Source organism: Octopus bimaculoides, chromosome 24 (genome assembly GCF_046866305.1).
Source record: "Octopus bimaculoides isolate indiv1 chromosome 24, ASM4686630v1, whole genome shotgun sequence".
In the NCBI taxonomy this organism is placed as follows: Eukaryota; Metazoa; Mollusca; class Cephalopoda; order Octopoda; family Octopodidae; genus Octopus; species Octopus bimaculoides.
The window spans coordinates 19,816,261-19,838,874 of record NC_142951.1 but is presented as its reverse complement, the minus strand read 5'-3'; the positions used below and the strand labels follow the sequence as shown (position 1 = coordinate 19,838,874).

Genomic DNA, 22,614 nt, shown 5'->3' with positions numbered 1-22,614 from the left:
AATTTTTTTTAATGTATTTGAACAAAAACAGGTTGTAAATAAACATTAGACATTATAAGTATTGATTTCAGACAGAATACAGCAACTAACTTACTTTGTGGACTCAAACCATTTTCCAGTCTCAAACTGGTATTTATAATGTCAAATATTATTTACATTAGAATTTTAGCAATTCCATTATAAGAATAGCCTGGCTTCTTTATCATTACCATTTAATGTTTGCTGTTCATGCTGGACAGGTTGGATGGATCTGACAAACCAGAGAACTGTGTTGAGCACCAGTCTTTACTTTGGCATGGTTTCTACACTGGATGCTCTTCCAAATGCCAATCACTTCACAACACTGGTGAGGTCACCAAGTAACTGAGTGAAAGTGTAGTAGAGAGGGAGGAGGCCTTATGGCAAGTGTTGAGAGTATCATACCCTAACATTTTGAGGAAAAGTTCCTATTGGATGATTAATTATAGGTAACAGAATCCTTTCAGGGTCAATAAAACAAATACCACTGGGTAAGCACTGGGGCTGATGTTATTTACTATCCCCTTACCCCAAAATTTCTGGCCTTGTGCCTGTAGTGGAAAGAAATATGTATTCCAGCAAAAAAAGAAAGAAAACAGAAAAAAAAAGGAAAACAAAATCATTATTTTGCTAAAAACCTTTTCCAGATTCTTGATTATTTTGAAAATCTATTGAAACCATAGCCAGGCTATTCTTAAGAAAGAACTGCTAAGGTTTTAATAGCATTGAAATATTATACATCCTGCATTCTGAACATCATCCCTTACTATCTTATTTTCCACTAATGCCCCTTTTCCCTAAACACCCTCTCATATCTAGCTTCAATGAATCCACACCTCACCTTTCTTTGACTCTCTTTCTCTCTCTCTCTCCCTCTCACTGTTTCCACACCTACATTTCTCTGACCTCTGTCACTGTGCACTAATGATTGTACAAGCTCACCACTTTAATAATAATAACAATAGTTTCAAATTTTGGCACAAGGCCAGCAGTTTTGGGAGAGGGGTAAGTTGATTAAATAGACCCCAGTCTTTACATTCTGAGTTCAAATTCCACATCCCTTTGGAGCACTGAGGTCAATGCAATCAACTTACCCACTCCTCTGAAAATGCCAGCATTGTGCCAAAATTTGAAACCAATAATAACTTAGTATTTTCTCTAGCATGCTAGTGGTAAAGGATTGTGGGATAGCAAGACAGTACCAAAGGTGAGTAGGGTAACAACATGAAAAAATAAAAATAAAAAATAGGTGGGTTGGGGCTCTAACATGACTGGAGGTGAATAACTGGGTTAATAGGTCATTAGCAGAGAGAATATCTCTGTAAGAAAATATTTAATTGTACAAAACCTATTATCCCAGTGTTGTTGTTGTTACTTCAAGTGTAATGACACATTTTACTACTGATATACTGTTAAAAGAAACAAATAACTATTATAAATATATATTATTGTTGTTGTTTTTTGATGAATGGAAGTGGGAAGGGTACTTTAGAAGACAATTCATCTGAATGCTCATAAGCCAATATTGCATAGAACTCAAAGTGCTAGAAACAACAGCCATATATTCCTCAATCTCTCCAACCTTTTATTGTCTTAAAATCAGAGAAGCTAATGGGGAGAGAGAGAAAGACAGGGGGAGGAGAGGAGGACACAGAGAAAGAGCAAGAGATAAGAAGAAGGAGGGGGACAGAGAGAGAGAGAGAGACAATGCCTCTAAGATATTGTAGTCAGAGGTACACTGAATAAAGGATTTGATGGTCATGTTTGGAATACGTTTAACCGTAAATGTGCTCAATCAGAGTTGACCTACCTAGAGCTATACAGCAACAACAATTGAAAGATCATTGTATATGTTCAAATATACGTGAGTGTCAGAAAAGAGGTGGCAGTGAGTGGCTGTGTGATGTTGGTTTGCTTTGGCAATTGGACACCCGTCAAGTAAGTCAAATAACAAAGAGAAAAGCATACACCTCACAACTCGCCATCACATCTTTTAATCTTTTTAATCTGAGAGTAAATGAAAGAAACCAATAGAATAGGTACCAGATTTTAAAAACAATATAAATGAAAAGAAGCTTGCTTCCCAACCACATGGTTCTGGGTCCAATCCTACTGTGTGACACCTTGGGCGAGTGTCTTCTACTATAGCCTCAGGCCAACGAAAGTCTTTTGAGACAGTGCCTCAAAGTGTTTTAGCATGACAATGGTTCTATGACTAAAGCAAGTTAAAGACAATTAAATAATCCTAAATACATAAAACAATTCAGACATATGAGTGAATAAGGAAATCCCTTGTCTTCTCCCTAGAATTGCATCTTACCATTTTAATTAATGGTTCCATTCAATATTATTCTATCTTCAACTTGTTTCAGTCATTGGACTGTGGCTATGCTGGGGCATTGCCTTGAAGAGTTTAGCCAAACAAATCAAAATCTTACACTTATTTTCCTTCTTTTTCTGAACTGCATAGCTATGGGGATGCAAACAAGCCCTTATCGGTTTCAAATGGTGGTGGGAGACAAAGACACACTTACATATATGATGGGCTTCTTTCAGTTTCCATCTACCAAATCTACTCACAAGGCTTTGGTTGACCAGAAGCTATTGTAGAAGACACTTGCCCAAAGTGTTGCACAGTGGGACCGTCATCATCCTCATTGTCATTAAACACCCACCTTCCATGCTGGCACAGGTGGGGCGGTTTGACAGCAGCTGGCCAAGCAGGAGCCTGCACCAGACTTTGGCAGGGTTTTTACGATTGGATGCCCTTCCTAACACCAACCACCCAGCAGAGTCGACTGAGATCTTTTGACATGGCACAAACACAGGCGAGGTTAGTTTTGGCAAGATTTTTACAGCTGGATGTCCTTCCAAACACCAACCACTTTACAGTGTGGACTGGATGCTTTTTATGTGGCAGTCCACACCTGCACCTGTAACATTTCTATTTCTGAACTAGTTACTACATGCCTAACAAGCTATGCTGTTGACCATATTTCAACTGATGAAAGCTATAAAAAAAAAGATTTTCTAAGAGATCTCCTTTGCTTGCTTGGTCATAGAATGATGCTAGCAAATCCCTAATAATTTTCCTAACCACATATTTAATGTAGTCATTTCTGATGTTAATAAGTAAAATCACAGTCTTCCACATATACAGGTTTGTTCTTCAGGGGCTGGTACTACTAAAAAAAGTGCCAGTGCTGCATTAATGCACAAGTGCCGCTGCTACGTAAATGCACTCATGCCAGTGGCACATAAAAAGCACCCAGCATGTTCTGTTAAGTGGTTGGGGTTAGGAAGAGCATCCAGCCGTAGAAACCATGCTGCAACAGGCAGTTGCAGTTTGGACAGCTCCCATCCAAACCATCCAACCCATGCCAGCATGGAAAGAAGACGCTAAACAATGATGATAATGATGATGAATACTTTTGAAAATAATTATACTCGCCTTTTTATTAACACAAGGAAATGGTGAGGCATATTAAATGATGCAATCAAAATGCATTTGACATTTCTTTCATTCCCTCTGCAGGAAAAAATTCACAACAAATTCCGATATAATAGTATAATCTTAATCTACACCTTCTGAAATGCATTTGTAGAAAATTTCATTAAAAACTATCCATTTTTCAGAAAGTGATGAGGAAACGAAGTCGCAGGGGATGACACCTGTGTTATACCTCCAGGCTGAATTATCTTGTATCTAAAATTATATTTCGGAAAAAAGCAAAAACAATACGGGAGTAATTTGAGGACACTTTAGGCTGCTGTTTCTACCGATCGCGTTTGCAATGACAGCAAGACACACGAGGTAAGCAGACGTAAAGTTTACATTATGACCTTATGAGAGTGCAAAACCGGGAGAAATCACTGAACATTAAAGACAGTCAGAGTTATCTACCTTGAAAATACAAAGAATATGCCTAAGTACATAATGAGTTATCTGCCGTTGTATAACAGCAACTCGTGCAGTTGCTTGAGAAAGAGAGAGAGCGGTGGGGAGCGGTACAGTTGTAATTTCAACAGTATGTTCATAAAGTTTAGTATGTCGCTAAAATACCAACATTGGTGAGTGTGAGGACGTGTATGTATGTGTAATGAGAGGGAAGGAGAGTAAAAAGGAGGAGGTAAGAAAACAAAGAGGAAAAGGTGAGAGAGGGGAGAGATACCGAAAGGAAAGCGAGAGAAGGAGGAAAGTACAGAGAGAGTCCTGTGTGTGTGTGTGTGTGTGTGTGAGTGCAGGTCTTTGTGTTTCTTTGTCCCCCACCACCACTACTTAACTACCAGTGTTGGTTTGTTTATGTCTCCATATTGTTTCAAGAAAAGAAACTGATAGGCTTTAAAAGTAAGTGCTGGGGTTAATTTATTTGACTAAAACCCTTCAAGGTGGTGCTCCAGCATTGCCGCAGTCCAATGACTGAAACAAACAAAAAGGTTTACGTTTAATATTTTCAATTTCTTTGGCAAGTACAAGAGCCTCAAGAAACTATTCCAAACAAACAACTTTTTTGGTGTTGTTTTGATCTTATTCCAGACGTCTTTTGATCTTATTCTATATATACTCTGATCTTGTTTTGATCTCAAATTATAAAAGAGCGATTGGTACATCTTGGCTTCTGTTAAGTGTAAGCATTTTGGTCATAAACAAACAGGATATTCTCGTTATTTGTAACATTTGAATACACACAGGATGAGATATGCAATGAAGCACAAGAACAAGATAAAAACATATATATATATACATACATGTGTATATGAGTGTGTGTGTGTGCATATATATATGTATGCACATATACTTAATATACATACATACACACATATATGCACACACACACACACACACATATATAATGTATCTTGTGTGTACAAATAGATGTATAACTGCTGCTAAGTTTAGAGCTCCATGTAGATTGTCGTCCAAGCAGCTACTACACTTTGTTGTATTACTAGTTATGATATACAGAACAAATGTAGGAGAAATTATAATAAACACAAGTTTATATAATAGTTTCTATGTACGTTTCAGCACTGAGGTTGCTTGGAACCTTGCACTGGATGTTCCAAGGAACTACAAAGGTGGAACATACATAGGAACTATAATATAAACGTGTGTTCATTGTAAATTTTCTTTTATATATATATATATATATATATATATATATATCATGGTCTCTTCTATCATTAGGTGATGTATGAGAGCTCTGAAATTTCTTGCTGAACAACCAAAGAGATGGTTTGTTGATAGTGATCAGAATGTTCACATAATCCCACTCCCTCCATCAAATTGACATCACCTGTACAGGTGCACGATGTGCCACATGACAGATGACAAAATGTTTGCAGAGCAACAAGAAATGAAATGTTATTCTGAAGAACACAATGCAACACCTAGTCTGGGAATTGAGACTATAATCTTGAAATTGTGATTGCAACACCCTAACCACTAAGCCATACACCTAAATAGGGTGTTCAGGCTAAATTTGACAGTTTACATAAAAGGAAAAAAAAAAAAAAATACAATATCTTAGTAAAAAATTAAAATATTTTTAAAAAATCAAAAATATCAACTAGATTATGGCTGGGAGATAACAGCTTAACTCTAAGTAGCCACCTTCAGCTTCCACCACTCAAGATGGCTCTTGGAATCTAGTGCATATGTTCCTCACTGAGAATATCTTCAAATATCTACCTGATCTTGGCCACCAGCTTGAGCTCAGTATTGCAGGCAGAGCTCTTGGTCTCTTTTTGAAATGCGCCCCACACATAGTAATCCATGGGATTACAACTGGGGCAACTAGGAGGTCAGAAATTGGGACAAGTGAAGTTGTAGAAATTCTCTGATAACCACTTCTGACTCTTTCCAGAGGTATGGCATTGAGCTGAATTCTGCTGTCACACATATGACCTTCCAGCCAGGGATTGAAGCAGTCTCCACATAACTGTCTGAATCGAACCTGTGGTCCTGTTCATCAGTTACTGGATGAATTCTGACATGCAAATACAGTCAGAATGCCTGCTGTGTCCCTTCCTATTGGCCACGGCTTTGTAGTCTCTATCGCAGCTGTCCATGTCACATCTTACAGTCTTTACAGTGTTCACCTAACATCAAATAGCAGTCGTGATATTGGTATTTTGATACTCAGCATGGATTATGATACAGGTATCTCTTTTACAATATTCAGATGGCATCCAGCCCTCCATGTCAGCTTTTTCTTAATTACAACTTTAATCTTAATACTCTACAGTGCTGTTGACTGTTAACCAATACATCAAGATGTTCTTGAAAAAATATAAAATCATCAAATTTATCCCAAACACCATGTATGTATATACATAGATGCACACAAACCCAGTGGTACAGACATAGATATAGAGATATACATATGCAAACATGGGTACAAACTTAGACACACACACACACACAAATACATATGCATGCATAGATACATATTATATATATATATAAATATATGCGCATATATATATATATATATATATATATATATATATATATATATATATATCCTGCTTATGAAATTAACGTGCAAGTGGCTGAGCACTCCATAGAGTGGAGTTAAGTACCCTTAACATAGTTCTCGGGGAGATTCAGCTTGACACAGAGTGTGACAAGGCTGGCCCTTTGAAATACAGATACAACAGAAACAGGAAGGAAGAGTGAGAGAAAGTTGTAGTGAAAGACGACAGCAGGGTTTGCCACCATCCCCTGCCTGAGCCCCATGGAGCTTTAGGTGTCTTTGCTCAATAAACACTGACAACACCTGGTCTGGGAATCAAAACCACGATCCTACAACCGAGAGTCCACTGTCCTAACCACTGGGCCAATGCACCTCTACATGCACATATATATATATATATATACATATACATATATATATAGTGAGTTCATATATATATATGTGCATATATATATATATTTATACATACATACATATATATATATATATATATATATATATATATATACACACACATATATATATATATATATACATGCATACACATGCATTGTGTATAATCCATGAAGCCTTTACAAAAAAAAAAAAAGAATCCCTACCTAGACCACATAAATCAATCTTAGAATTATATGTTTCTATGGGTGCAGGTATGGTTGTGTGATTAAGAAGTTTGCTTCCCAACCACATGGTTTCAGGTTCAGTTGCAACTTGGTAAATCATCTACTATAAGTCTAGGCCAAAGCCTTGTGAGTGGATTTGGTAAATGGAAATTGAAAAAAAACTTGCCAAGTTACTGCACCCTGCATTATGGGTCACTAGACCTGCTAGAAACAGTAGCCAAATCACTTTCTAGTCTTAAATAAGGATAGGTCATTATACAATGAAATCCAACTTAAACTTTAAAATGATGAATAAGGTGTTACATGTGAAATGCCTATCACATATCTACTCTATGAATATCTACCTGGGGCTAAACATCAACAAATAGTTATATTAATAAAGTGTCCTGTGCACAATGAACAGCAAGAATCAAAACAATGACTTGCATACAAGGGGGTACTGAAAAGCTCCTGGCTTTGGGTGAAGAAAATACAGGAGGATCAGTTAATTACAATTTTATTTAACATATTCCCCTCTCAGATTCACACACTTATTTCTGTGGTCCTTCAGTTTTTCTAAGTCCTGTAAAAGAACTCGGAAGGTTGGGCCTCCAACCAGGCCTTTTGTGATACTCTTAAAGCTAGGAGCTTTCCAGCACCCCCTCGTATCTCTTCTTAATACATTTTGGCAGATTCAGGTGTCAATATGCTAATCCCTGTTGTGTTTCATCACAAGAGAACAACTTCTTTACAATGAATAGGTGTTTATAACACACTTGATTCATTAGTACAAGGGATTCTCAGACAACCAGGGTTTCAACACCAGTGTGTCTTGTGTGCTGGAAAATATTAAGAATAAATATGTGAATCATCATTTTGAATCTCGCTTTCCACCATACATATGATTTAGTATTGGTTGGCAGATATCAGTACCAACCAATAAACAGTTTTGTTTGCTGAAGTTATAAACAAGACCATTGACTCTCGATAGATTCATTGCTCCAGAGGTGCTTCTGGCAAATGAGATACAATGATATTGAAATACTGGTTGTCCTAGAATTCCTTGTAATCATCATCATCGTTCTCCTCTTTCAATATAGTTGAACCACCAATCCCAACCAGTTGGGATTCACAGTACAGTTTGTACAATTTATCCTTTTGATTGCTGAATACAAAACCTGGCTCATGAGACCTCAGTTCGGATGATTTTTCTGAGTCACCATCTCACCCTTGTATACCAGTCTGTCACAAAATTACTCTTTACAGCTGAGTGCAACGGAACAACATGAAATGAAGTGTCTTGCTCAAAAACACAACATACAACCAGTCTGTGAATTGAAACCATGATTTCAGGATCATGAGTGCAACGCCCTAACTAGAAGGCCACGCATCTTCACACATTATAGGATGACCATTGACTCCTATGAGTTCCTGCACCCTTTGAGGGGTTTTGTTTCTTTTTTTAGTCCTTCACAATGTCCAAATAATCACCCTCCTCACTACAGGTAACCCAGGACAACCCTTGTACTAATGAATTGAGCATATCATGAACACATAATCATCATACAGGAGAAGCTGTTCACCTGTGATTAAATACAACAGTGATTAACATACTCACATTTGAATCTGCTGGAACATATTGCTTTCAAATTTTGGCACAAGAATGGCAATTTCAGTGGGAGGGGATAAGTTGATTTCATCAACCCCAGCGCTCAGCTAGCACTTACTTTATCAACCCCGAAAGGATAAAATGCTACGCTGACCTTGGTAGAATTTGAACTCAAAATATAAAGACATATGAAATGCTGCAAAGTATTTTGTCCAGCATGCTAGTGATTCTGCCAGCTTGCTGCCTTAATATGCCAGAACATATTAAGAATATATATGCAAGTTATTGCAGAATCGTTAGCACACTGGGCAAAATGCTGCTAAGCATTTCGTCCATCCTTATGTTCTGAGTTCAAATTCTGTCGAGTTTATTATTAGCTATTGGTTATTAACTACTTTTCTTTTAGGCCTTGGCATGTCAGATTCTAGGGTCACCAGAAATAGTTTTAGTTAGCTTCATTGACACCCCATTCTCTTTATTCACATGGTTTATTTTCTATGTCTGTTCTATGTCCCCTACCACCCACAACACTATCTTCCTTTAATCATCATCATCATTTACACTGTTCGTGTTCCAGTTGCTTCTTCTGTTGAGGCTATTGCTAGTACTATTATTGATATCTTTTTTCTATAAGTGTTATTATTATTATTATCATTTTCAAGGTGGTCAGCTGGCAGAATCGTTAGCACACTGGGCAAAATGCTGCTAAACATTTTGTCCGTCTTAATGTTCTGAGTTCAAATTCTACCAAGGTTGACTTTGCCTTTCATCCTTTTGGGGTTGATAAAATATGTACCAGGCTTGATGTAATCGACTTAGCTCCTACACCAAAACTGCTGGCCTTGTACCAAATTTGTTAAACGAATATTTGTATTAGGAACCCATAAAGACACAAATGCCAAAATAAGCTTCAGAGAAATTTGAACTCCAAAATATGAAATGCCAAAACTAAATATTGTTGCGTTTTTATATAATCTGATACAACCATTTTTGGTAACCCACCATAAATTTTTAGAAAGAAATAGATTTAATATGAAATGTATCATGGTAATTGAAAACCCTACTGCTAAATCTGCATCAATTACATGGAATTTTTTAGTGAGTTAGTACTTAAGTACATTATTTACATTGGATGGATATTTGTCCTCATCTTGTTTGTTGTTAACACAACGTTTTGGCTAATATACCCTCCAGCCTTCATCAGGTATCTTGGGGAAATTTCAAATTTGGGTTCTCATTCCTAAGGTATTTTTCGATGTCGTTGTTGTTATTATTATTATTATTCAGGTCACTGCTTGGAATCAAACTCGGAATCCGTGCTCTTAACCCCAAGATTCCGAGTTCGATTCCAAGCAGAGACCTTAATAATAATAATAATAATAATAATAATAATAATAATAATAATAACAACAACAACATCAAAAAATACCTTAGCAATGAGAACCCACGTTTGAAATTTCCCCAAGACACCTGAAGAAGGCTGGAGGGTATATCAGCCGAAACGTGTTAACAACAAACAAGATGAGGACAAATATCTGTCAAATGTAAATAATGTAAATAATGTACATAATTCCTCATCTCTTAAATATAGAACAGTACTTAAGTACTTTTAGGTTTTCAATTACAGTTTTATACGGTCTAGCAGTCATGGTAGCAAGAGTTGCTTCTGAGATTCCTGCAATCCACAGACACATAAAGAGAGACAGAGAGACACGTGTAGATAGAAAGGCAGAAACACAGAGGGAGAGACGGTCAGAGACAAAGAGAAATAGGGAGAGAGAGGGAAAGAAAGAGAGACAAAGAGAAGACATGAGAGATAAACAGAGAGAGAAAGAGAGATAAACAGAGAAGGTGTGAGAGACAAAGAAAGAGAAAGACACACACACACAGAAGGTATGAAAAACAAAGAGAGACAGACACACACACACACACAGAAATAGAGAGAGAGGGGGGGGGAGATATGGAGAGAGAGAGATGGAGGGAGGGGGAGAAAGACAGAGAGTAAAACCAAAAGACAGAGGGAAAAAGTGGTTTGACATTCCATTATTTCTATGCATTTGAGGCTCTCAGCCAACACCCATCCAACAGATGATTTTAAACTGAATATGAACCACATCAAACTCACTAGACTGGGATAACTTATCCCACTTTCTATGACTAAATAATTAAAAACAAAAGTAAGAAAAAAAAAACAAGACAGACAACCAATAAAAATGAGGAAAATATGTTCAAGTTTCATCGGTTGTTAAAATGGACAACCAGAATAACGATAAAGTTTTGAAGAGAAACACTTGTGAACTAGGAGTTAGTTATTTATCTTTTACTTATTTCCATCATTAGACTTGGTCATGCTGGGGAACTGCCTTGAAGAATTTTAGTCATAGACCTGAGTGCTTATTTTTTAAAGCCTGGTACTTATTCTATTGGTCTGTTTTGCTGGACTGCTAAGTTATAGGGATGTAAACACAGCAATGCCTGTTGTCAAGTGGTAGTGAGAGACAGACAGACACAAAGACAAGACACACACACACACGCGTGCATGTACACATACAACAGACTTCTTTCAGTTTCTGTCTTCCAAATCCACTCACAAGTCTTTGGTCAGCCCAAGGCTATAGTAGAAGACACTAGCCCAAGGTACCAAGCAGTGGGACTGAACCTGGAACATGGTTGAGAATCAAGCTTTTTACCACAGAGCTGTGCCTGCTCCTATATATTGATATTCTGAACATAACTAATCTCACTTATTTTTTTTTCTTATATAGAAACATAAACATTGAACTCTTTTACTGAGATAATCAATCAGCTGTGTCCACTCAAAATTTCAATACCTTTAATGCTGGAAAGCAATTTTATATACCAGTCTACCTTTTGCTGAGGGATGTTATGTTTGAAACTAATTTCTGTTGTGATACATCAGGTTTATTGAGGCAACATAACTTGGAGAAAATAGCAATACTATTTTGGGGGTGGGTGGGTGGGTAGATATTTAACATCACGACTGGAATAACAATGAAATTTAATTTCACACTTAAAGGATTAATTGAATTAATCATCATCATTTTACCATCCACTCTTCCATGCATTGGAGGGTGGGAGGCACCACACTGGAGAGTGGGAGGCACCATATTGGAGGGCAGGAGGCACCATATTGGAGGGCAGGAGGCACTACAATGGATGGTAGGAGGCACTGCACTGGAGGACAAGTGGTATTCATATACAGAATCATTATTATCATTGGCCGTCTATTGATATCAACAATGGCTGTCTCTACATAAAAATCACAAGTCAGAAACATCAGAAGTTGATTAGTCACCTTCTCAGGTTCCTGTTGTAAGCTGCTAAAATCTAGCAGTAGATATCAAGTTTAATCACCTCAAGTTGTGTTTAATGATATCCTTGTGTATCAGTTGGTAGTGGTGGGAGGTCTACCCTGGTTTCTCACACTGCTACACTACTAGCCAGCTGTAAGTAGAGTATCTGTCTGGGTGATCCTACTTTCCTCCATTCTTTGGGTAAGACCAAGCCAACAGAGATTTTTTTACTGCACCAACATCTTTTCCATGTTAAGGAGCTTAGTTTTCTCTAAGATGATGATGTTCCTGACCCTGTCTTTCCAAGTGAGGTTCATGATCTGCTGCTTAGTATACTTCACATATTAATTGGACTGTAATGTGTTTGCTATTCCACGTCACTCTCTAAACCTTTCGAACACAAGGTGGCCTTGTTTATCCTGCAGTCTAGTTCTTCACCAACTTCCCTTTACCCATCATTAATGATTGCATCACTCTGATAGGTAAAGGGGTTTGCTTCTACCAGATCTTGATCATTTACTGAAGATGGGTTCAGGTCATGCTACTTTGTTCAATCAATCATTCTTCGATGCAGATGAACAACCAATCAGGCTTCATAATAGAAGTTGTACTATTCATCCTTTTAATCTCTGAATACAAAATGTGGTTAGTGAGACCTCCATCTGGGTGATTTTCCTGAGTCACCATTGCACCCTTGTATAGCAATCCACCACAAGGCCATCCATTTACAGCTGAGTGGACTGGAGCAACGTAAGTGTTTTGCTCACAAACACAATGCATGACTGGTCTGAGAGTCGAAACCACAATCTTGTGTTCATGAATGCAACGCCCTAACCACTAGGCTTCACACTTTGGCTGATAGAAAAGTTCCATATATTAATATTTATGGTGAACTTTGTGGCTTCACCACTAAAAGTATCCACATTTTTCAAACATGCATGGTTTTAGTTTTGTTTTTGAAGTATTATTCATCTTTCAATAAAACAAATTCAAGTCAAGCACTGGATCATGTTAAACATTCAAATAATGGGATGTTGTGTCCCTCCCACCAAAATTTCTCACCCTATATCATCTATATCTATACTATAATAAAGAAAGCTGCTAATTAGTTATTATTATGTAGCTTTTACTAAAAGAAAGCAATTATTAAAGTCTACACTGTCTAGAAAATTCTTTAAAATTTTAATTTTAATATATTTTTATCAAAATTATTATTGAAGATTTCAACTACACAATCCAATTGCAAAACTAATTTTTATTCAATGTGGAAGCAAGGTCTGGAAGTGAAGGGCCATAGAGTTAACTTAGCAAAAACCAAAGTCTTAATAAGTAGGAAAGCAGACAAACCACAAATCCCTTCAGGTAGATGGCTCTGCTCAATCTGTAGGAAAGGCAGAGGTAGAAACTTCATTAGATGTACTCATTGCAAGCTATGGACACATAAGAAGTGCAGCAATATCAGAGGAAGATTAACTGGGAAAATAGTTTTTGAGTGTGGAAGGTGTACAGGTAACATAAACACTGAAAATGTACAGAAAATAGACTCCATCGACTGCCGGTGAGGTAAGCTAGAGTTAGTTGTTAGATTCCATTATTTAGGCAACCAATTCAGCAGCAGAGGTGGTTGCTCCAAGAGGGTAACTGCAAGAATAAAAGCTGGGCAAAGTTCAGAGAGCTCCTACCCCTGCTGGTAACAGAGAGCCTCTCTCACAGAGTGAAAGGCAGATTGTTTGATGCCTGTGTGTGAACAGCTATGTTACACGTCAGTGACTGCTGAGAACATGCATAAGCTTGAAAGAAATGAAGCTAGTATGCTTCACTGGATGTGCAATGTCAATGTGCATGTATGACAGAATGTAAGCATCTCAAGAGACAAATTAGGCGTAAGAGGCATCAGGTGTGGTATGCAAGAGAGACGACTGCACTGGTATGGTCATGTGACACGTATGGACAAGGACTGCTGTATAGAGAAGTGCCGATTTCTAACTGTGGAGGGAACCTGTAGTAGAGGTTGACCCAGGAAGACATAGGATGAGGTGGTGAAGCATGATCTTCAAACATTAAGCCTCTCGGAGGCAATGACTAGTGACAGACCTTTGGTGATATGATGTATTTGAAAAGACCTGTGAAACCAAGTGAAATTGTAGCCATGACTAAGCTGGTATCATGTAACTATCACCTATGCCAGTGGCATGTAAAAAGCACCATTCAAGTGTTGGGCCTTACAGAAGCAATGTGGCCAACACTGGTGTCACATAACAGGCACATAAAAACACCTAATACACTCTCAGAGTGGTTGGCATTAGGAAGGGCATGTCAAACCAGACTGGAGTCTGGTGTAGCCCATCAGCTTGCCAGCCCTGGTCAAACTGCCTAACCCATGCCAACATGGACAATGGATGTTAAATAATGATGATAATGATACAACATGATCATATTATACTGTGAGACAGCATTTTTTAACTTCTCCATTTATACTGCTGAAAATATAAAGATTGCCTAAATATTTGCAATGCTACTTTCTACAAGTTATAATCTTAAACCAGCATCATCCAAACTACACTGATTCTAGTATTCTTTCATATCTGTCGGGTGTTGTTGAAGAAACAGAAAGCTAAATAAGTGGTTTAATTTACTAACATCAGTTGTACTAAATACAAACCTATTTTATAAATGTCCTGTTCACGATGTTGTATTACACTGACAAGGACACCCTATGATACAAACAACCACTTAAACAATGCATTAGATGTCTGAGATATGTTCAAATACTTAAATAAAAACCTGACAGTCACAAGGTTTTTCTCACAGTAACATAAAAATGTGTTATAATGTATTCTTATAGAATAGTGTCAAAAATTATCTAAGGTGCCTAAAAACTGAAATTTTCCAGATGTTTATGTTTGAAGCCTCATAAATTACAAGTCTACAAAAAAAAAAAAAAAAGAAAATTAACTGTGAATGTGTTACTACTGTTGTTGTGTGTGCTTATAACACTGTGTAACACAATTTTTGTCCTTGGGCAACAACTGGTATTTCCTATTTGCTTTTCCCTAGAAAGTATGAAATTTTGCTTTTGTTACATTTATTCAAACCACAAAGAATTCCTCTCAACACATGGCTATGATGCTCCCCTACTACTCCTTCTCATGATCAGAGATGCACATACTGTCAGCCACTAAGTGGTTATGGTCAAGCAACTGACAAGCAAATCTGTGGTATTGAGCAGAATATTTGCTGTAATATATTTCTGCTTCAATAACTCAGTGCTGAATTTGTCTGAAATGTAATGGAAAATAGGTGAGTTTCAAAGCATTGATGCTCAGGTCACAAAAGCAAAGTCTGAAGGGAATAGTAGTGATTTCCTTTGATTTCTGTTTAGAAGTAAGTAGCAAATAACACTTACTAACAAAAGAAAGAAAAAATTTTTTTAAACAAAAATTTTGTTACACATTGTAATTTATATGAATACATGTCGAATACTTTGGAGGAAAATAACTCGCTGAGACTACTTATGAGGTATCCCATGGGACAGAGAGAAAAACAGAAAGGGAGTCTGTATACGATAGCAGGTTCTTCATATCCAAAAAGAGCAATACACTCTCAAATGGATATGTAAACTGATACTAGATGCTGCAGAATTTGTGATTGGTATTTTCTTCCAGTTTGTGATTGGTATTTTGTATCTAGGTAGAGTCGTTGTGCCAATATAACAACACATGCACTGGTTCAATTCCACTCCTTTAACATTAGTCAATTGGTTATATATCTATCCAACTAACTAATCGTTTGTTTAATTTCTTCATTAAACAGTCAATTGTTTGTTTTGTTTTGTATTTGTCAAAATTCTTTCATTGCTATTTGCAACCTTTTCTGTGACTTCTCTCTCAGTCCATTACAGAGGCCACATTTGTGTGTCTAAGGCCTTGTTGTTTGTATGTACTAAGTAGTTTTAAAGTGAGTCAGTCTGCACAATACACTCCCACTATTTAGACTTGGAGGTCTGACCACAGTGGCTCAGTGGACTAAGACAGCTGCAGTGACCAGCAAGCTGCATGTTTTACATTGGAGTAGCCCTCTAGGTGGATTGCCTTACAAAGTTGGAGAGCTCCATCTACCATGGAGTTGCTGGAAGAATGTCAAAGAGGGCACCAGACCCCCTGAGGGACTCCACTCTTTGATTTAAAGTTGCAGTTGACTCCCCTTGCCCTTTCCCTTCCCAAGGCACTCACAAGGGAGTGAAGGTTTACACCTGGGGTTTCTTCCATAACATGCTAATTAATCCATAGCTGGGACCCTGACAGGTGCTACTACTCCAGGTCAAAGTAGACCTGGGAACAATAGTGGCTAAGACGTGGTTCCACCCTCCTCCAAACCCTGAACCAGGGATCCACTACCAGATGCAGTTTAACCCTTTAGCATTCAGATTATTCTTTTAAAAGTGAAGGTGCATAGCTTGGTGGTTAGGGTATTCAAATTATGATTGTAAGGTCGTGAGTTCAATTCCCAGCAATGTATTGTGTCCTTCAGCAAGACACTATTTCAAGCTCCAGCCCATTCAACTGTCAAAAAATGAGTTGTACCTGTAATTCAAAGGGCCAGCCTTGTCACAGTCTGTGTCACGCTGAATCTACCTGAGAACTACGTTAAGGGTACATGTGTCTGTGGAGTGCTCAGCCACTTGTGCGTTGATTTCACGAGCAGGCTGTTCCATTGCTCAAATCAACTGGAACCCTTGTCGTCATAACTGGTGGAGTGTCAGTTTATTCTGTTAAATGTAATGCTTATTTATTCACATCATGCCAGCATGGAAAATGTATATTAATTGATGATGATGCTTGTTTTGAATTAATCATACATTATCTTGTAGCTTCAAGAATTTGATGATGTGGTTGTTTATTTTTAGAATGATATTGTAGGTTAGGTATGAGAGGTCCAATCTGGCCAGTTTGAAATAAAACTGGCAGAATATTTTGGCCTGATGTGGCCAGTTTGAACATGAAAGGGTTAAAGTCATACTCAGATCAAAGTATGAATACACACAATTTGTAACAGAACAACACTGAAATGTATTTCTTAGTATTTTAGTAAATAACTTTTTATTTATCATTAACTATTATCTGATGTGAAATTTCATCTATATAACTCCAGCATTCTGCCTACTGCAGTCTATGTAAGCAAAACATGGGAGAGCACAGAAAGGGTGGATAGAAAACTAAATATATTCCATCAAAGGTGTTGGAGAATGATCCTGAGGGTTAATTGGCAGGACTGTGACATAAATGAGGAGATTCTGAGAAGGGCAAGGTCACAAACACTTCAAGAGATTATAGCAGTGTTAGTTCTGCCTGGCTGGCCATGTTCTCCATCTAGCCCAGGGTCCATATGTCCCTTGGGGGTCCATTTAAGATTTTGTTGTTAAAATTTATGTGCAATAAACTGGTTATACTTCTCTAAGACACAAAAATATTTTAATATTTTTGTTATACAATTCCTAATAATAATTATTAAAATATAATACAATTTCTTAAAACATTGAATAGCAATAGGGGTCTAGTAGAGTAAAATAAGAATCAAAGGAGTCCATAGATAAAAAATGGTTGAGAATCCTTGATCTAGCTGATCAATAGCACCAGAAAATAGCCATGATTTGAGTACCACCTGACAGCAGGTGTAAAAGCTGGTCGGTCAAATATCACTTGGCAGCAGATATTTGTAGCTAATCTGAAGACAGGTGACATTATGTGGAATGGATGTGCAAGAGTAGAAACCAACCAAACTCAATGAAGGAAGCTTGTTGCTCAATGTTCTGAGCAGTACAGAAGAACCTAAGCTGATATGATACAAGTCTTTAGAAAATATATTATTACTACAATAAAGTTGATGAATTTGTATGTAAACAACTTACTCCTTTACAGAATAGAAGAGTTCACTGAGATATGACATGCTGAAATCACAGAATGTCTACAAAATTCTAAACTATGGTGTTTTATTGTTTATAGACTATAAAATGGTAATTAAGTCAATTTTAAGTACTATACAGTTCATGATTATGTACGCCACATACGTGGAATAATATTAAGGTGTGCTGTTTAATGCCTACAAAATAGACCATAAAACAGTAATTCACTTGGTTTAATTAATCTTAGTAGTCAGTTATGTAAATGATGTTTTATTTGCAAATTGGGTGAATACAGCAGGTTGTTTTTATGTGGTTCCCCGTTTTGTTACTGTTGGTCACTGTATATGCACAGATTCAACAACTTCACCTTACATCTTTTATCTTGTAGTGACACCTTTGATAGCAGACAACATTTCTGGAAAGCTTATCCACGCATGCGCAGGGACTAGTTCCGGAAGGAACACAGGAAGAGTCTCATGCGCATGCGTGGTCATTCGAAATCCAAGCTTCGCGCCCTTATTCATTCTCTTTCTCGCTGGCTGGCGAAGAGCCAAGACGTTGTAGCAGTCTCTCTCCAACATTCCAACTCTGGAGCTAGACAAATAACCACTCAACATCATTGACGGCATCTCAGCAACCAAAGGGCGAAGTGCTGCCTATTTCCTCTGTAAATAAATATTGTTGTGTTGATAGTTCAGAATCTGCATTCCGTTGTTTCTTCTAGAAATTTAATGTACGGAAGCGGTACACCTAATGGTGTATAACCACTTTCCTACAATTGGTGACCCCAACTCAAGAACAAACGCATCCCGGCACTTACCTACAATTGGTGACCCCGACTCAAGAACAAACGCAGCCCGGAGAATTCCTACAATTGGTGACCCCGAGTAAGAACAACAGCAGCCGAAAATCTGAACTGCCGACCGACAATACTACACGAGCCGTCATCTGTCTCTCAACATGCTCGTCACAGATAGAGAATGCACACAATCACTCGCATCAGCTTATTCCACAGCTGCAGGATTTTCTCTTGGTCATCATACGGTACTTCCCTACAATTGGTGACCCCGAATAAAGAACGACTGCAGCCGAAAATCTGAACTGCCGACCAATAATACTACAATTGGTACCCTGAGCTAAAAGATCTACAGACCTCGTTTCAACAGCCATTGAATTCGTATGTTTCGCGACGTTCAACTTCAGGATTGCCTCTACGTTCTCATCCATCACAAGTGAAAAGCTAAGAAAATTTTTTCTACGTTAAAGTTTTTCATTTTGTCAATGACTTCCAGAGCCTATAACCAAAGACTTCTTTGCGGCTGAGACCTTTTGTGGTTTTTCACACAAAAAACTTCACGGTTATTTCATCCTAACAACTTTTTGAGCAGTTTTCCTACATGTTTCACGAGACATCAATTCATTCGTACACAGCGTCCTCTACTTGCTGAAAATAGCAGTAAAATGCACAGTTACATTTCAGTGAGTACATAACATTTGTTGATGCTTACTTGTTCTCAGTTCAGCATATTTCACACCTCTCCGTTTCTCTCGGCCGGAGAATGGAAGAGTTACTGGCTTATCTTCATTTGCACGGGATCTTTTGGTCATTTTCGCTCGCAGCTCCGAATTCACGACAGCATTTTCCAGCAATGCCACTCAACGGTACCTCTCAAATAGACGCCCTGTCAAATTTCTCTCTCCTGATATGCACCACCAGCTACCATCCCGCTTCTAATGGGATGGTTGAGCGTTTTCATAGGCAATTTAAGGCTGCCTTACATGCCTCACCCAACCCGCAGTCTTGGGTTGAATTTCTTCAAGGTCGACGCTAATGGTCGTACAGAGATTGTGTCTGTCGACTGTCTGAAAAAGCGTACCTTGACAAACCCTCAACTTTCGTGTACGACGTGCTCGTTTTTCAAACACCACACACCACTGTCAACATCATTACCACCACACACATACAGAACACAGCCACAGCCAGTTTCCAGCGACGACATCAACAACCACTATGAACTACAAGCATCGCCCCCGACGTCGCCAGCAGCAACATGACATCATTACCACCACACACACCACTGTCAACATCATTACCACCACACGCCAACCAACCAGCCAGTTCCAGCGACGACATCAACAGCATTGTTCAACTACGTCTACCACATTGTCGTCGCCAGCAACACCAACAAGCGCGGTTTTTATCTCGACCCTGTTAGAGTGGATGTTTCCACTCACGATCAACAGACCAGAACTAACCAGCCAGAATATTCCGTACCAGGTAACACAGGTCCCAGCCAGCATCCGACACTCAACTACAGCTCTGCTCCTTGACCGCAACTTCCTGCGTATGGACATTCTATCTCCTTGTGGAATTTTAATACGAACTGGTTTTCTCTATCTCAGTGTTTTAAGACTTTTCACAATCTATATTACAGACACTTTTACTATGTTCTGTGTTTTCTCTCACACACACACTTGTGCACTCATATATTTTCTTTCCTTTCAGAAAAAAACAAAAAATCAGACTTTTACATCGCGTGATTCCAGTTTCCTGGACAGTTGTCATCACGGTTGTTTTGTCATTGTCAATTCATTTGTACATTGCATGCATGTATCTCACAAGTGTACATTCATTTCTTTGATTTTTCTTTGTGTGTTTGTGCCACATCTTGTGGGTGGTTTTGGTGGCCATCTTGCTTCAGGCGTCCCTCCAAATTTTCTATTTTCGTGCTTTCGGCACTCGCGGGGGAGCCATGTAGGGACACCTTTGATAGCAGACGACATTTCTGGAAAGCTTATCCACGCATGCGCAGGGACTAGTTCCGGAAGGAACACAGGAAGAGTCTCATGCACATGCGTGGTCATTCGAAATCCAAGCTTCGCACCCTTATTCATTCTCTTTCTCGCCGGCCGGCGAAGAGCCAAGACGTTGTAGCAGTCTCTCTCCAACATTCCAACTCTGGAGCTAGACAAATAACCACTCAACATCATTAACGGCGTCTCAGCAACCAAAGGGCGAAGTGCTGCCTATTTCCTCTGTAAATAAATATTGTTGTGTTGATAGTTCAGAATCTGTGTTCCATTGTTTCTTCTAGAAATTTAATGTACGGAAGCGGTACACCTAATGGTGTATAACCACTTTCCTACAATCTTTTGTTTCAGCTATTAGACTGTGACCATGTTGGGGCACCACCTTGAAGAATTTTTAGTCGATTGAATCGACCCTAGTACTGTTTTTTTAAAGCCTGGTACTTATTCTATTGGTTTATTTTGCTGAACTACTAAGTTACAGAAATGTAAAACACTAACACAGATTGACAGGCAGTGAGCGACAAACACAGACACAAACAAATATATATATACACGACGGGATTCTTTCAGTTTCCGTCTACCAAATCCACTCACAAGGCTTTGGTGGCCTGAGGCTATAGTAGTAGACACTTGCCCAAGGTGCCATACATGGGACTGAACCCAGAAACATGTGGTTGGGATGCAAGCTCCTTACCATACAGGCACCCCTGCGCCTATTCATACATAATTTTATCTTTTATTTTTTTTCAGTCATGAGACTGCGGCCATGCTGGGGCAGGCACCACTTTGAAGGATCCAGTCAAACAAATCGACCGCCACATTTGGTCTTCTACTTTTTATTTTGAAACCTGGTACTTATACCGTTCTCTTAGTCGAACCACTAGGTCATGAGGACATAAACAAACCAACACCGGTTGTCAAGTAGTGGTGGTGGTTGGTGGGGGGGGGGGGGGGCAAACACAGACATACACACCACATATGCAAAAAATATAAAAAGAATCGAAGTCAATTACAGAAAATAGCTAATATTAAACAAAGAATCGCTTACAAATGAAACAGCAATAATAATAATAATAATAATAATAATAATAATAAAGTAAAAAATAAATAAAAAGAAACACCGATGTTCATGTTTGAAATTTAAGAGAAGAATTTAATGGAAGAATTTGTGGAACGCAGAGTGAAAGAGAAAGAAAGAGTGAGGTGCCGACATATTTAAATGGTATTTAAAATAAAATAAAAAGAACCCAGTGAAATCTTAAATTATACATGTACATATGAATCTATGTATTATATATGCATACATACACACACATATATATATATATATATATATATATATAATTATTTACATATTACAAATATAATACTAAATGTGGTCGAGTTTGTCAAATGAAATGACTCGATTCATTCGAAAGAAAATAATTATATTAATAAATATTTGGTTGAAATAGAAGAATTCTCGTTCATGGTCTGCGTCGGTATAGATTTCAAAAGAACAAAAAAAGGAAGTTTTACAAAAGTTTGCAAACCAGAATTAAAATATTTTGTGGTGAAGAAGTGAAAGGAACCCCTTTCTTCGTCGCTGAGAGGTGAAATGTTTATTGATATGAATAACCTATTAGACCATGCTTCTGACTCGATAGCTATTTCATTGGAAGCATTCATAAACATTTCATACGAACACGAGATTTACGAGGGAGACTCTTCGTGGCTGCTGGTTCTACTAGAAAATACAAAACAAATCTTTCAACTGACAATCTATTATTATTGATAAAGATAGACGGACAGATTGGACAATGTCGTCTAAGATAAGACTGTCTGAAAATTAGGCGGAACAGTCATGAGTAGAATGTCGTTAATCATAGGTTAACTTAATTTG

The 22,614-nt window shown here is 38.0% G+C and overlaps 1 protein-coding gene and 1 long non-coding RNA gene across 7 annotated transcripts in view; one reads left to right on the top strand and one right to left on the bottom strand.

Moving 5' to 3' along the window:
- Positions 1-22,614, bottom strand: part of LOC106874415 (uncharacterized) — a 232,557-nt gene that overhangs the window by 207,069 nt on the left and 2,874 nt on the right. The window lies entirely within an intron of this gene.
- Positions 1,748-20,984, top strand: LOC128250784 (uncharacterized). Its single transcript, XR_008266765.2, has 3 exons — positions 1,748-1,956; positions 3,655-3,832; positions 18,310-20,984. It is a non-coding gene; the product is annotated as an uncharacterized LOC128250784 (long non-coding RNA).